The following is a 17419-nucleotide window of genomic DNA, read 5'->3' on the forward strand; positions in this document are numbered from 1 at the left end:
GAGAAACCCTCTAAATGTGTGATATTTACTTCTTATACATGAAAGGTAATGGAAAAAAGTAATGTGTGAAAGAGTCTAATTTTTACAGTTCCTTTGAAGAACAGAAAAAAAAAATTGTACAGGTTGAGAAACTCTGAACCAGAAATCTGATAGAGCCTTTACAAGTTTCAGTTTGATTTATGCGTCACATTTCCATTGTACTGACAGAAATATTGGAAAATTCGACCTATGGGAGGGAAGATTTATTTAGGCTCATGGTCATATAAATTTTTCAGTGTATCACAGACTGACCACCTTGCTTTAGGCCTGAGGTGAAGCAAAACATAATATGGAGTGATGTAGGGAAAGAGAGACTATTTACCTCATGGTGGCTCGGAAGGAGGGAGAGAGAGGGAGACAGAGAATGAGTTAAGTACATCATTGGTTGCCTAACAAGTTTTGTTTTGCAGACTGTAGATGTGGCCTTTCTATTTTAGTGTTTCTGCTTCCCTTGATACTCTAGTGTGCACTTGTGATGTGGTTCACATCTTGATACCTCATGGTCCAGGTCCAGGTACAAAAAGAAGAGGAAACCATGATGCTAGCTTCTAATAAAGCATGGGAGAGGCTACCTCAAGTATTCTGAGGGCAAAATCCCTAGTCAGTGTGTGGGCTGTTCTTAGCACACTAACAGCATTCCAAAAGTCATATAAGAAGGTTTGATGGTCTTAGGCAAAATCACTATGCATTTTGTACTAACCCTAATAAGAATGAATCACATTTCTTTAAGATTGAGGTGGTGACTTCCATTGTAGGTTATTGGGCAGCTAAAATCTTTCAGTACCACACAAAACATGAGCACTACTGGGGTCAGAGGAATATATTACCTGTGTAAAGTGCAAGTTTGCATGAGTACCCCAAATTTTTCAGAGGAAATTTATGTAGAGAGTAGTAGTTTTGTGTAGTGGGCAGTTCTAGAAACCTACTAACAAATGACATTGGTCACCAAGACCCTTCAATGCTTCTTGCTATGCCAATATCCCAACAATTATGCTGATCTCCTGGTATCAAGGTACAGGATGGTTCTTTAGTTGGCCTTGAACCAGCTCAATTCTTCCCCACCCCTGTTGCTTGTAAGTGTCAAGAATAAAAGTGAAGTGTGGACATAGAAGAATAAAGAGCAATCCCATGCACCACTGGCCAAACTTTTTGTGTCATGGAGAAGGTGAAGTGGCAGAAGGCAAAAGAGGCGACAGACATGGGACAGACATGGTGAACTCAGCAGTCTCTTTCTCCTTTTGTTAAAATATTTTTGTTGTTGTTTTTGATGGACCATTTTTTTCTTAAATTTGCTTATTTATATATGGCACTGGGAATCAAATACAATGCCTCATACGTACGAGCCAAGTGCTTTACTTCTGAGTACTTCTATGCCTGGACTCCACATGGGTATTTAAAATATTGCCTTCAATAAGATACTGATTCATTTTTTTATACAAACTTCTTCCCAAAAAGAAGTTTGTAGTGTAGCAGAAATAGAATAAGAAAGAGGTCAACAGTGTTAGTGTTAAACCATGATGCAAAGAAAAGACCACTGACTCCAATTTAAATCAAATTAAAGCAAGCTTGTAATTCTGACCAGCAGGGACTGTCCCTCTCCTGAAATATGTGGGAATAGAAGACAGTACTCCAACTATCTAGGAGCTCAGTTTTATAGCACAAAAAGTTGCAACAAGGGGGGTGTCTTGAGAACTTACAGGTAACAGGATTTTGAAATGCATAATACAAAGGCAAGTAGTAGGTTAAAGGTCTAAGTGGTTCAGCACTTAGGGAGTAAATATAAATCCCAACATCAGAATTTATGAGGCACTATTAGAGTTTCAGAGAGGATTGTTATCTTGTCAGGGAAAGCCAGAATTTATGAGGTACCACTGAGGTTTCAGAGAGGGTTGTTCTGGTCAGGGCAAGCCAGGCATGGGTGAGTTCAAGGTACAGGCAGGAATTCCAAAGAAGTTGATAGATCTCAGGAATTTATAGTAAAACAGAAATTAACTTTTCATGACTCTGTGACAAGATGGCTCCCAATCTTAAGATGGAATTAGGCTGGGTTCATCAGTTAGCAGAGCACACAGTCACCAGGGGTTTGAGAAGGGGGACTCTGGTGGAATAGGGAAAGTAGCAAATGATAAGCTATTACTTTTATTAATTTGGAAAGGGGAATTTGGAACTTTTTAGAAACTCCAACCAGAGACATACTCTTAACTCAGAGTTTTGTTCTGTATTGTCCTAGGGTTCAGGATCTCTTTATTAGGGGAGCAGTCCAGTTGAGAAGTGGATCCTTCAGAAATCTAGCTTTACAGTGAAGGGTTTATCTTACAATGCTCTGGTGATTTCTCAAAACAGGATTTTTTAAGTTGGAACCTACAATTTTGGTATAAATATGTATGAGGGTGCTCTCTTAGTCCCTATAGCCATCTCAGTCATAAATATATATGTATGTTAAAAGCAAGAAGATTTGTGTGTGGGGGAGTATCTTCTCACCTTTGTCAATAGTTTTTTAGAGACATGACATTTCATTTATTTAGTGTTTTATTAAAACAAAAAAAAATGCACCTCATTGATTTGGAGGCATTTATTTTCTCTTTTATGTTCTCCAATTTATTCTACAGATTTAGAAACTTTTTTAGATTCAAACATCTCCAGTCTTGTCACTATAATTATATTTGATCTTTAGAAGGAACAATTCCTTTATCTGGAAGTGCACAGGTTCCACAGTGGAGATGTTTTAGAATTCTTGCATTCATATAGATGTATGTGTAAGTATACATATATGCATATGTATTTGTATATGTTGAGATTTGTGTGTGTGTGTGTGTGTGTGTGTATATATATATATATATATATATATATATATATATATATATATATATATATATATATATATATATACATACATATATCAACCTGCTTTTGTTCACAGTCCAGTTTCTCTCAGTCCCAATCTGACTGACATTGAGCTCAAATTTACACTGGGCGTAATCTGAACTTTAAAATATTCATGTAAATAAAGAACTCACAAAAAGATTTGTAGCTAAGATCTGAGAGACACCTTTGGGACTTACCAATATGTAATGATAAATCAGTGAGTTTAGGGACTCCCCATGTTTCCCAAACACTGGTTATTTGAAATAATAGCAATTCACAAATAGAGGAAATCTGCTATTGATTCAGGGGTCTAGCAAGGGTTTATACAAAGAACACTTATGAGTGTCCAGAAGAAAGGCAAATTAAGAGTATAATTGTATAGGGAGTCCTTGGTGGTTTATTGGGGTTTGGAATTAAGTTAACCTGGTTTGAAATTTGGTTTTCTAATATAGAATCAAGATCACAGTCCAGTAGACACAAAAGCTGGTAATCTCCACAGAATGTCATGTGACCTGCCCTCACGGCCTCCCCTGATATGGAAGCATCCTTTCCCATTACCATGCTGAAAGAATCCAGGGTTAACTTAAAACATGATCTGACTTTGGAACCTAAAAGAAGGCCTCATGTCACTAGGGAAGCGTAGGATTCCACGAGGATGGTGGGTGGGGAAGCAATGACAGAATGACAGACATGCCACATCTTCTTTTCTTTAGAAGGTTGAATTCTGGGGGCTGCTCCTGTGGAAAAGGGGGAGAGAGGCAGACCCTGTGGACATCTCAGGACACTGATTATGGGCAACTGAAATACTTGTTTTCCCATGTTTTTCTCCTCAATATTGGTAACTTGCATGTCTTATGTGGTTGTGAGAGACTGTGTTTCAGTTTGACAGAACTTTTCTAGAGAAGATGCAGACTTGAGACAGGCACTGCCTTGAAAGAAGAATGTAGGCAACATTTTCTCCTAGGCCCCACCTGGTGAGATAGGTACATTGATGGAAGGTGGAAATGACCACTCCCTTTCCTGGGCCACAGAGGATTGGAGATACCTTTTTAAAATGAGGAAGTCCTGGTTTCCCTGGGAATGTATGCTTTTCTGCCTGTCCTTTAGTCTCCTGTGTTGGTTAGTAACAGAGCTGTTCCACTTCACACTGGTGAGGATAAATTAATGTGGAAATGAAGTATGAGAGGCAATAGTGATACAATGAGCCCTGGTACAGGTCTGAGTCAATGTATTTTCAGAAATGGTCTATGCTTCAACTTAGGGTGGACAATAGCCAGAGGAGTATACACAGTCCTGAGAATAACTGCCTCAAAATCATCATTTCTCCCAGTAAATTCATGCTGATAAAGTTAATACTGAAAAAAGAAAAACCATCTTTACAATTTCATTGAGAAAACCCAGTTATATCTGAACCATCAGCTTTTGAAAATAAGGGTTGACTCACCAAGACTTGCCCTATGACACTTCAAACCTCACCTCAATATATTCATCCCTCTATGTTCTCAGATTTGAAACTATTTCTTGTGACCTTTGTCCATTGCCACTCACTTTCCTATACTAAAATCATGACTTCAATGATTTAATGTCAGATATAAAATCCTATAAGCATGCATCTGCAATTTGCTTTGTGAGTGTCTGTCAAAGTGACATATCCCATGCTGAACTGCTTCCTGAGTGAAGGAGTGTGATTGATGAGTGGGCTGTGAACTAGAACATTACTTTTAAAATTCCACTTACAATGACATTGACAATGATTCCAATCAGTATGTTTATCTGAACAATTTCAACAAGATTCTTTAATGCACCTTGGTATAAAACAACTGGATAGAAGAATGACTGTAATTTTATTCTGTGGTGAAAATTGGTGGCACATGTGTGTGGCAGTATCCCCGGTTACATAAGGTCTTTTATAAGAATGTAAAGAAAGTATTGATTGATTTATTATCTGGAGTATAAAAACAAAACAAAACAAAAGTCCACCAAATATTTTGACATGATTTGGGTTTATCAAAGAGGAGCATAAAGAATGATGCTTGGGACTATTCAGTGTCCAACCTAGTGTGTGGTGTGTGTGTGTGTGTGTGTGTGTGTGTGTGTGTGTGTTATGTGTGTGTATTATATTTCACACACACACACACACACACACTTTTTTTTTCCTTTTGATATCAGTATTAGCTGCAGGGCAGGCTGAACAAATGTTAGCTGCAGGTGGGCTGAACACTCAACCCCCACCCTTCTGGTGCCTTATAGCTTATTTGCCTCAAGACTGAACACTGAAACCCACTCAAAACTGAACACTCAACCCTCACTTGTCTGGTGCAATGGAAACCCACATTGGGCCCCTGCCTGAGGGCAGAAGATGACACCCTTAGCAACTGCCATATGATCCAATCACTATGCCAACAAGGCAGCTTGCAGACCCAGAGATCCCATTAGATTTTGGCTATAAAAATTCTCTCCTGCCAGGCCCTCCCCTCTTCTCACTTTGCCTTCCCCCTTTGCTTTCTCCCTCTCTTTCTTTTCTCTTTTTCTTCTCTCTCTCTCTCTCCCTCCTCCTTTTTCTGTCGATCAGATACTGCTACAATAAAGATCTCTTGGTCATTCTGAGTGCCATGGTCATGTTCCTTTTATTTTGGTGCCAAAACCTGGGAAGAAGGTAAAACTCAGATTTGACCACCACAGTGGTCCTTAGGGACTTCTCCCTCAGATTTGACCTCTGGGTCCAAAATTATTTCTCTTTCTCTACATAGACCTCACAGATCATCTTCAGAGGACTGTGTAACCCCATGAACACATAATGGAGTACTGACTGTTGATCATCTTGTCAGCCTCAGTGGAGCAAGGCATGTTCCAATTTAAGGCCACCTACCAGACTCTTTCTAAAATGTTTTACGATGGGCCACTGGGCTTCAGACTGTCCCAGTACACAAAGAGGTGCATGGCCTGACCCTAGCCCCCATATTCTTGTAGGACTAGCCATCGATGATTGATGGGGTCTCAAGACTCCTGTATCAACAAATCCAATAACCATGCTGGAACCCAGGGTCCAAATGACTGTCCATGGTCACTTTCCTTTCACCAGGGGTTGAATTCAGGGGCACTCAAACGTGGAGCCACATCCCCAGCCCCTATTTTGTATTTTATTTTGAAACAGGGTCTTGCTAAATTGCTTAGTGCCTCACTTTTTTGCTTAGGCTGGCTTTAACTCTTGATCCTCCTGCCTCAGCTGCTGGGAATACAGCGGTGTGCTGCTGTGTCCAGCACACCTAGGATATTTCTTTGCAGCAAAAGTGGCATCCAGGAGAATCTCTGCTGCCCCAGGTCTTTTCTCCTTGTCCTACCCCTCCTTCTCTATCTCCTCCTCCTCTGCCTCCACTGCCTACTCCTCCATCTCCTCCTTCTCTGCCTTTACCCCCTCCTATAACTTCTCCTCCAACCCCTCCCCCTCTCCCTTCACCCCTCTAACTCCTCCAAACTACTTCCTCTACCTCAACCCCTCCTCCTCCCTTCCTTCAATCCCTTTCTCCTCCACCTTCCCTCCTCTTCCTCCTCCCCCTCTTCTTCCTCCGTCCTCTCTCTTCCTGCTGTACTCCTCATCCCTTGTCCACAGTCTTCCTCCTTCTCCACCCTTTCTCTACCTCTATTTCCTTCTCTTCTCCACCTCCTCCTCCACATCCTTCCTCCTCTATTTCCTCTTCTTACTCCTCCTCCATCACTTCCTCTTCCCCTCTTCTACTCCCTCCAACACCTTCCTCCTCCCCCTTTCTCCTTCTCCATCCCCTTTTCTTTCCCTCCTCCACTTTCATGTCCTCTTCTTCCTCCTATATTTTCTCCTCTGCCTCCACTCCATCTTCCTCCATCTCCTCCTCCTTATTTATGCCTCATAGCCATACTCCCTCCTTCATCTCCACCATATTCTAAGCCTCCACCCCTTCCTGCGCCCCTACTTCATTCCCCTCCTCCTTCTACCTCCTCCCCTTCTCCATTCTTTATTCTCCATCTCCTACTCTTCCCCTCCTCTGCTCCCTTTTTCTTCCACCCCCTTTCTCTTCCTTCATCCCTCATCCTCCTTCTTCTTTCTTTATCCCTCCACCCCTTCCTTCTCTCCCTTCTTTTTTGTACACTGCTTTCTTTTCTCCTTCATCCTCCTCCACCCCTCTTCCTCTACTCCCTTCCTTTTTCTGCACTCCCTTTTTTCTTCCTGCCTTCCTATTTCTCCATCTTTTTCCTAATCCTGGCTCCTTCCTTCCCCATCACTTCTTCCTTCTCGACCCCCCTTCTCCTTTGTGCTCCTTTATTCTTCATTCCCAGCCCCTCCTTCTTTTTGCCCAATCTTTTTTTTTTTTTTTCCTTCAGTGGCCTCACAGCTGCAGATTTTGGCTTTTACCCCGACTAGTGACCAAAGTCTTGAACACTCAAAGTCCAATTCCTATAACTTTGTTCAACATGGACACCAGTGGGATTAAAGGAGGATTAAATGTCACAACATTCAGCTACTTATGCATATAAAGTAGATGGCAGTATCTTTCTGAGAGGAGAATCAGTTAAGATGTGGGAGGAGAGTGCTGCACATACGAATGTTGTAGAGGGAATTGTGCTGGGAGAATGGACACATTGGCTGGACCCACTAATGCCAACTTCAGAGCTTTGTTATAATCATTGACAAACTGGAAGAGAACATCAGCAACTCTGTGAACCATAGCACACCTGCCAGTAGACACCAGTCACTATGAGCCTGGTGGTCCCTGCTAGTCAGTGTGGCTCCCTCATTAGAAAACATGTTTATGAGATGAAGGAGATTTGACAGAGCACAGGGGCTCAATCCCAGATGACAAGGACATTCTCCCTAATGCAGCTGGGTGGGCCTTTGCTATTGCAGGCATTTCTCAATCCATCACTGAGTGTGTCAAACAGATGTGCATAGTCATGTTAGAGTCCCCCCACTGGGTTGCTCATGCTATACTGCCCAAGATGCCATCTTCTGCAGTCCTCTTTTCAGGGATCCAGGGCAGGTACAGCACAAGCAGCAACAGTGCACACTTTTCCCACATCACCTCATCCATGTGCCTCAATCCTGATATAGAGAAACCCCTCTAGAGACCTGTGCCATTCAAGGACAGTCTGCCATTCCATAGCTAGCCTTGACCAAGTTGCACCAATTGGCAATGCAACACTCTCATTGTCCTGGGACACAATGATCACACGGGATTAAACAACATTGATTCCAGCTCTTCAGATGTGAAAGGCTGTCCAGCAGGTTTGCATGCACCTGGTCAGGCTACTCATAAACTCAGTGTCCCAAACAACTTGAATGGCTGCATAATCAGGTGTCAAGGCACCAAAACAAATGAGATCCTTCAGATGTCTGGAGCACAGGTGAATATTGTGAGCCCAGTGGAAGATCTACTGATAGCAGCTCACCATCACTGAATCTGCTGCCAGCAGTATCCTGGCTCAGAATCTCATCAAGCTCAGCCTTTCCTCAGAGAGAGGTGGCATGGGGAGTCATTGGAACAATGCAGATTGATCTCTTATCCCTTTCATCTGCTCACTGCCACTCATGCTCCATCTGTTTAGTTTCTGAACAGTGATTCCAGGTTTTACATAGTTTGTAAATCTTAAGATTCTACACACTTTATTATCCACTCATGGTTGTTTAATATTATTTGTTCTAATTAGTTATATATGACAGCAGAATGCATTTCAATTTATTGTACACAAATGGAGCATACATTTTCATTTCCCTGGTTGTGCACGAAGTACAGTCAAACCATTTGTGCAACCATACATGTATCTAGTGTAATGCTACCCATCTTCCACTGCCTTTCCTATTTCCAGGTCCTCTCCATTCCTTTCACTCCCCTTTGACCAATCTGGGGTCTGAACCCAAGGGCACTAAACTACTACAACACATCCCCAGTTGTTTTTAATATTTTATTTAGAGACAGGGTCTCCTTAAGTTAATTAGGGCATCTCTAAGTTTCTGGGCTAGCTTTGAAGTCTCAGTCCTTCTGCCTTAGCCTCCTGAGCCACTATGGATTACAGGCATGAGACATTCACTATGTCCCACTGAAATAATTTGTTTTATAGATTCTCAGTTTAGTATGAATCTAAACATCCATATGTCCCCATCCAAATAAAGGTCAGTGAGCCCTGGGCTGGCTGCCCTCTCTCACTGCTCTTCTCTACCTCTGCCTGGAGATAAGCTCAGTGCCAATTCTTTCTGTCATTCCTTATAGCTTAACCATAAGTGAAGAAGCAGAATTTTACTTGGTTTTGTCTTATTTGAGTTTTGAGTAACTCAATGTTATCATTAGTGCTCTATCTCTGTGGTGCTATAACTTGTATTGTGTGGATTCTCTGCCTCAGTTGGCTAGACTCCTATTGCTGTCTCAGGCTGTGGGTCTTCCAGATCTCTCCTTTTGTAAGAACCTCACTTCTTTCCAGTTTAACTTTTTAATCTTGATAATGTCATTCTTTTTAAAATTTTGGCCCCCAAGTGCACACACTTCAAATGTTGTAGACTTTGGAAAAACATTGTCAGGTTATAGATTATGGATGAATTCAAATTACTAGAAAATTCCAGTGCAATGTCTGGATGAGCTCTGACTATTCATATATGTGCATTTATGTCTTACACCTGTCTATCCTGGTTTATTTCATATCACCATATATTTCTTTTTACTGAATATCATTTGCATGAGCAATTTTCTGTGTATTTCAATGTTCTTGGAAAGGTTTTCAGTAATTTTCTCATGTTTATTCATTTGTGAGGACATTTCTTTTTCCATTTAATATTCCCTTTGTGTGAATTTATTTTCCTTTGTAAATACTGCAGGCATTTGCCCTGAGGTAGAGCAGTCATCTTGCACCCTGTTGCAGTTTCATGAAGGAGCCTCATTTTTAATAGATTTGAGTGTATCACTCTCTTCTTTTGGATTTCCTTTATCTTATCATTAAGAAAACCTATAAGACAGGGGGCATGGTGGGTTTTGAGAGCTAAATCCTTAGGTATCCCCTCCTGGACACAGGGAATGAGCTCTCCTGGGGTCACATTTCAGCAGTCAGAGTGTGGCTGTCAATATGGGAATGTGTTGACCCCTCTGTGTGTGGATATTCATTCTGAACTGTGAGTGAGGCAGGCTCCTCACCTGGTTCAAGTGTTTTCTTTTGCTTTCACTGAGTTCTTTTTATTATTGTCATGCAATTAGTTTTTATGCACTTAATACTTGTACTTCCTGATTGTCTTTATATTTTTCTGTCTGAAAATTAGTTGACAGAGTAAAAGTGTGAGCAGGCCTTGCCCATGAAGCCCTGGCCTCTTCCCAAGTGATTTATGCCTGGCTCCCTCCTTCCCAGTCAGGCCTGACCAGGCGGCACACACCTTCTCTGAGATCAGGTCAGGCTGCCTTGGAACCAAGGCTGTAATTCCTCACATATGCCTGAGACTCTGTGCCCAGAAGAGCTTCCTAGCCAACAGGGCCTGCTGTGGAAAGCCAGGCTGAGCTCTGCATGAGTGGAAATGTCCCCCTGGTGGGGCAGGTCCCCTTGCTGGGAGGAAATCCTGCCTGAAAAGGGCTTTTGCCAATACCTTGTCTTCCTGGCCTACGTACTCAGGAGCGTGATGCATCTCCTGTCAGTCAGGGCCCCAGAGTGTGCATATTTGGGCTGGGGTGAGAGAGGGGTCTTGTGGAGCCCTGGCCAGTTAGAGGCCTGTCTCTCTCACCCTGTGGAGCTCAGAATCCATATCCAGGACTGTGTCTTCTCTGCTGTGTGAGGCCCAAGTGGCTTTGGCTCACATTTGTCTCTCTGTGACCTGCAGGTGCTATGAGGTCCACAGGAAGGAATTCTGGACTCCCCAGAATGCAGAAAATGGTGAGTGTGTGGGGCAGGTCTGGTCAGGTGGGAGGTAGGCTTGTTAGATGTGGTTAACCAGCTGTGGCTGGCCTCTGGCCTCCCACTGTCAGCTCTATAGTCAGCCAAGAGTACCTGAGTCAGATGCTGCTTCATTTCAGCCCTTGCTTCCTTCAGTCCATAGTGTGGGTTGATCCAGGTCTGGCAGCCACTTTGGCAGAACCCTCTCTGCCCAGCTGGACCCCAGCCCTAGGTTCTCAGTGTGAAGTAAAGGCAGTAGGTCTCATGGGATCCTGCTTCAGGTGTGGGGCTCCTGGGTAGAAGATGCTGGTTTGGGGGTCTGTGTTCCTCTTCTGCCCAGGAGTCACCCTGCTTTCCCCAAAGTAGCCCATGCCTGGGTCATCAGTTGATCCTTAATATATCAGCCCTCTCCTCACATTTCCAGACTCTACCTTGCCATCCAGCGCACAGCATCATCAACTCTTTGCTCCTCACACTACATTCATGTGGGCACAGCTTCAAAGATGTTTTCTGTTTGTGAATTTGCCATGTGATGAAAGCAGAGATCAGCCACCTGGAATTCTACTGGTAAAATACTTTGTGCCTCTCTTCATTTATCTTCCGCAGGCACAGATAATGTCATAAGTTTGTGTTGAAATTCCACTTGGCTCTTCAGAGGGTCCTCTGTCCTCTGCCATTTTCCTGTCCATTCCTGTGGCTGTGAAAGTGTGTCCTTCACTGCCTTGTTTCTTGCAGGGTGCAGACAATTTTGGGCCCTGGGGCAGCTCCTTTTAGAGGGCAGTCTGATGTGTGGGGTGTAGAATCTCAAGGGAGCAGCTGGAGGGTCTGGGTATGAGGAATCCTTTGGGATTTGAGCCATGCACTATTACCACTTGTATACTTCATTTCTTTCTTCCTTCCTCCCTCCCTCCTTCCCTCCCTCCCTTCTCTCTCTCTCTCTCTCTCTCTCTCTCTCTCTCTCTCTCTCTCTCTCTCTCTCTCTCTCTTTCTTTCCAGGGATTGAACATAGTCGTGCTTAAACACTAAGCCACATTCCCAGCTTTTTAAACAATTTTTAGAGACATGTTCATACTAAATTTCATAGGGTCTAACTAAGTTCTAAAACTAGCTTTGAACTTTTGATACTCCAACATCAGCCTCCCAAATCACTAGGATTGGAGCCATGTGCCCTCACGCATGGCCTGAATACCCTAATTTCAGAGATTAGTTTTTATTGTTTTTTTCTGTTACACTTCACATCTTTTTTTATATAAACTTGCAGCCAGGTGCAGGTTTTTTTCTTTAAAACATGTTTAAGCAATTCCCCCTAATTTTCTATACCCATTGTCATCTGATTAGGCAAAGCTGTGAGAGGCTTTTTTAGACCTCAGATTGTACTATGTCCACTGTGATGTGCAAATGCAGTAATTCACAGGTAAGTCTTTCCTCTGTTGTTTCTGGAATCTGAGACCAGACACCCACACTGGGCACTCAGTGTTTCAGTCAGCTTTTTTGCCACTGTGAATAAAGGACCAAACAAGAACAATTGTAGTAGAGAAAAAGTTTATTTGAAGGCTAATGGTTTTAGAGGTGTTAGTGCACAGGAGGCTGGTTCCACTTCTTGGGGCTCCAGATGAGGCAGAACATCATGGTGGAAAACTGTGGCACAGGGAAACAGATCACATGGTGATCAGAAAGTAGAGCGAGAGACTCCACGTGCCAGTTACAGTATATCCCCCATAGCCACATCCCCAATAAACCGCTTCTTCCAGCCACACCCCAGCTGTCTCCAGTTACCACCCAGTTAATCCTATCAGAGATTAAGTCACCAATTAGGTTAAAGCTATTTCACAATCATTTCTCCTTAAAATCTTCTTCCATTGTCTCTAGTTTGAGCTTTGAGGGACACCTCACATCCAAACCATAACACTCAGGCTGCTGTCTTATATATTTTTATGTATATATTAAGCATATATATTATGTATTATATATTCTTGTTCTTTATTATTATTCACTTTTTTCCTTGTGTTCAATTGTAAATAAACTTTTCTCTTAATTGCATTTCAGTATTTCATTTCATATATAGAGAAGTTGATTTTTGATTATTAATTGATATTATTCAAGTTTCATCTATTACTTTTCACTCCTGACCTTGGGCACACATCTTCCTATTGCTTGCTTCCAGCTTTTGAAAATCATTTGTCCTGCTGCTGTAAACTTTAATGTAAAGCATTTCATTGAGACCTACATTGTGAACCCATTTGGGTCACCCCAACTTTGGGAAATGGCTTGGGGTCCAGGAGCCACTCCTGTGACACAGGAGATAGGGTTGATCATTTCAGCGTGTGAAAGTTGAGCAGTCATGGCCCTGTGAGGAGGTTTGTGTGAAGCCTCTGTGTATGTATGGGTGTACTGGAGCCCCATGACTTCTCAGGTTCTGATCTCCCCCTGTGAGCAGGCTTTCTGGTAGGAGCAGCAGTGAAGAAACACCATCAAATGCCCCTGTTATTTTGCAGTAGAGACTCTAGGGAGCGGGAAGCTAGAAATAAAAGTCAAATGCACATCGTGTCTGTGGTCACTGTGTCTCTGTCTCCTCCTACTTGGGGCCTGTGGATGCTGTCTCTGTGGATGAGTCTGAGTGTGAGTCGCCTGCACCCACCTGTATCTGAATGGTGAAGTCAGTGATTTTGACCCACTGTCTGGGGCTATGTGAGTTGGCTGGAGTCTGGAACACAGGGATTTTCTTCCTGGAGTGGCTGGTAGCACTCCTCTTGCTGTGTTGTTTGGAAGTGGTGACAGCATGCCGCAGTCCGGCTGGCTGCAGCAAAATAACCGGGGGGTGACGAATAACTTGTGTACGTTGATACAGCAGGAGTAGGAGCCGTTTATTGCAGGACAGGAGCAGTATTTATACATTCCACACAGCTTATCTAATTAGCATAAACTAGATACATCAGTCAACCAATAAGGAATCTCCACACTTAATGGCTTGTTTTTGTTACTTCTCAAACCACTCCCTCTGGCATTTTGCCAGGCACCATCCAGACTTGTTTACGAACTTTAACATTCCCCTGGCAAAATGCCAGGTGTTATTTTGACTTGTTTACAGACTCTAACATTTCCCCCTTTTGTTTAATTTAAATAACGACCACAGTGGTTTTTACAGAAACACCATAAATAACCTGCTACAAACAGAAAGGGAGGATACAAAATGCCACAATACCAAGCCAATTGATGGCTCCATGCAAGAAGCCCTTGGAAAAATTATACCAGCAATGACACCGTTAGCAAAGATACCGAGTTACAATTTGTTATAGATTACAGTTTGTTGTCTCAGTCCAGGTAAAGCAGTGTCTCAATAGATCTCAGTTCAGATAAAGCAGTGTCTCAATAGATTAACTCACAGTCCAGGTAAATCACAGTCCAGGTAAGTTCTGCAGGCAGCTAGCTTAAATCACAGTCCAGGTAAGTTCTGCAGGCAGCTAGCTTGATTCGAAGTCTCGCCCGTTTCTCAGCCAAAGTCTCATCCGGTTTTCAGCAACACTAGAAATTCTTCCACCTTGGTCTTTACTGGCACGAAGGCAGGAACTCCGGATGCCTAAAGAAAATCCTGTAGCATTTCACTAAGAAAACAACCTTCTGAACAATTTAGTACATTATCTCAAGGTTTTTTACATTTGAAATAAGCCTTAATAGTGCGCATTACTCATTAGCTTCCAGGTGTGGGAGAACCATTGTAGCTTAGTTATTGGCATTGAAAATGACCAAACATTAGGGACACCAGTAGCATCTTCTGCTGGCTGTAGTGCCTGGGCAGCCCCAGATGGCCCTGGGGAGTGTCCCGGACTCAAACTGCTACTGGGCACAGGAAGCAAGAGCCTGCGAGACTGTGCCTCCAGGTCAGGTCTAGATTTGGGCTCCCGGCAGTGGAAGAGCCAGCTCCCCGGGCCAGGAGGCGGGGAAGGGCCAGTCGCCTCCGCCTCTTGGAAACTCCTTGCTGCACTGTGACCGGCTTGTACACTAGGCAGCCGCCTCTCCGCTTCACGCACCCTCCGGTAATGAAAAGTATTTAGTAGTAGCCTTTTGCAATTTCTTTCTTGATAATCCTTCCTCCTCTGAACTTTTTTCTTCTTTCTGACTAGAGTTCTTGGGCTTTTATCAACACATGCCCTAACTATTCTTGGTTCCACTGGGATGCCTCTTTCCCTTATCAATTTACTTCTCACCCCTTCCATATTTTCATCACAAAAACAATACAATACACTGAGACAAAACAAGACACAAACATACTGTATCAATCTTCTCCATTTTCTTGAAATGGTCATTTTTCCTCTCGCCCTATCTGTCTAGGGACGAGCAGATTTGCTCCCGTCCTATCTATGGACGGGCAGCTTTTTTCGTCACTTACCCCCGAGTGTCCCGGGGCTCCCCGTACGGGCCACCATCTGCCGCAGTCCGGCTGGCTGCAGCAAAATAACCGGGGGGTGACGAATAACTTGTGTACGTTGATACAGCAGGAGTAGGAGCCGTTTATTGCAGGACAGGAGCAGTATTTATACATTCCACACAGCTTATCTAATTAGCATAAACTAGATACATCAGTCAACCAATAAGGAATCTCCACACTTAATGGCTTGTTTTTGTTACTTCTCAAACCACTCCCTCTGGCATTTTGCCAGGCACCATCCAGACTTGTTTACGAACTTTAACATTCCCCTGGCAAAATGCCAGGTGTTATTTTGACTTGTTTACAGACTCTAACAACAGCAGGCATCCTTGACTTGGTTTTATCATGATGGAGGGAGCCCTTTGTCCTTCATCCTTGACTATCGTGTTAAGCTCAGTGTTTTAGAGCTGTGGCCTATTAGGGATTTTCATTATTTCCGGTATGTTTGTGTCATGAAGATGGCTTGAACTTTGTCAGCCACTTTTTCTTTATTTTTTCCAGGTGTCAACACCTCTCCAGATGCACAATGCATAAGTATTTTCTACAGTTCCTCGGGGTGCCATTTCACTCTGATTGTTTCCTACAAAGGAAACATTTCCCTCTTTAGTGTTGATTCACATTTAAGTTGCACATGTTGATGAGGAGCAGTGAGCCAGTTGCACACCTGTTCCAGTGTGTCATCATCAGATCAGGGCATTAGCTCTTCCATCTGTTAACATTTATCATTTCTTGGTGTCTGTGGACTGCTCCCAGCTTCATTATGAAATACACAGGGACATGCTGTGCACCCCTGTCACCTCCTGTGCTGGAGGGCAGTACTGCTGGCCCTCCTGAGGTATTCTTGTACCTAATACCCAGCCTCCTCCCTCAGGCCCACCCTGTCCTCCCTCCCCTCTCTTCCTCCCTCTGGTGACTACTCGTGTACTTTCTGTAAAATCACCTTGTAGCTCACCCTGTGAGTGAGACCAGACAGCATGGCTCTCTGTGCTGCCTTATTTCACTTAGCAGGGTGTCCATCAAAATTTTTTTTTTTCTAATTGTCTTCTGTATTTCAATAGTGTCTGTCATGATGTTTCCTTTTTCATCACAAATTTTACTAATTTGAGTTTTCTCTCTCCTCTTTTTTAGGGTGACTAATGATGTATCAATTTTATTTGTTTTATTTTTTTTTTCACAAAACCAGTCTTGTCAATTCTTTGAATTGTTTCTTTTGTTCCAATATTATTGATTTCCACCCTGATATTAATTGTTTTCTGTCTTTTAGTTTTGGTGTTTGTTCTTCTTTTTCTAGGGCTTTAGGTTGTAATGTCAGGTGGTTTATTTGTTGATTTTTTTTTATTCTTATAATGAATGAACTTAATGTTATGAAGTTTTCCTCTTTGTATTCCCTTCATAGTGTCCCAGAGAGTTTTATATGTTACATTGGAGTTCTCACCTATCTGTAAGAATTTTTTTTTTAATCTCCTCCCTGATGTCTTCTGTTATCCTCGAGTCATTCGATAACATATTATTTAGTCTCCAGGTGTTGGAGTAGCCTATATTTTTTATTTTATCTTTGATTTCTAATTTTACTTCATTTTGGTCAGATAGAATGCAGGATAGTATCTCTAGTTTTTGTATTTACTAAAACCTGGTTTGTGGCATAACATATGGTCTATTTGGAGAAGGATCCATGTGCTGCTGAGAAAAAAGTATATTTGCTTGTTGATGGATGGGATATTTTATATATATATATATATATATATATATATATATATATATATATATATATATATAATCTGTTAAGTCCAAATGATTGATTATTTTATTGAGTTCTATAGTGTCTTTGTTTGGTTGTTGTTTGGAAGATCTTTCTAGTGATGAGAGAGGTGTGTTAAAGTCACCCAGTAGTATTGTGTTGTGGTCTATTTAATTGTAGTTGAGAAGAGTTTATTTGATATACATAGATATCCAATTGTTTGTGGCATATTTGTGAATGTTATGTCTTCTTGGTGTATAAATTCCTTAAGCAACATGAAATATCCTTCTTTATCCCTTTTCACTAGCTTTGGTTTGAAGTCTACTTTATCTGACATGAGGACCTGCTTGTTTACATGGTCCATGTGAGTAATATGTTTTTTCCTAACCTTTCACCTTCAGTCTGTGGATGTGTTTTCCTGTGAGATGAGCCTCTTGAAGGCAGCATATTGTTGGGCCTTTTTAATTTTTTTTTTT

General features: G+C 42.3%; 1 pseudogene; it reads left to right on the plus strand.

Moving 5' to 3' along the window:
- The first annotated feature begins 7335 nt into the window (after positions 1–7335).
- LOC114079441 (poly(rC)-binding protein 2 pseudogene) lies at positions 7336–8431 on the plus strand (annotated as a pseudogene).
- The last annotated feature ends 8988 nt before the right edge of the window (positions 8432–17419 follow it).

This window comes from Marmota flaviventris, chromosome 5 (assembly GCF_047511675.1).
Source record: "Marmota flaviventris isolate mMarFla1 chromosome 5, mMarFla1.hap1, whole genome shotgun sequence".
Taxonomy (NCBI): domain Eukaryota; kingdom Metazoa; phylum Chordata; class Mammalia; order Rodentia; family Sciuridae; genus Marmota; species Marmota flaviventris.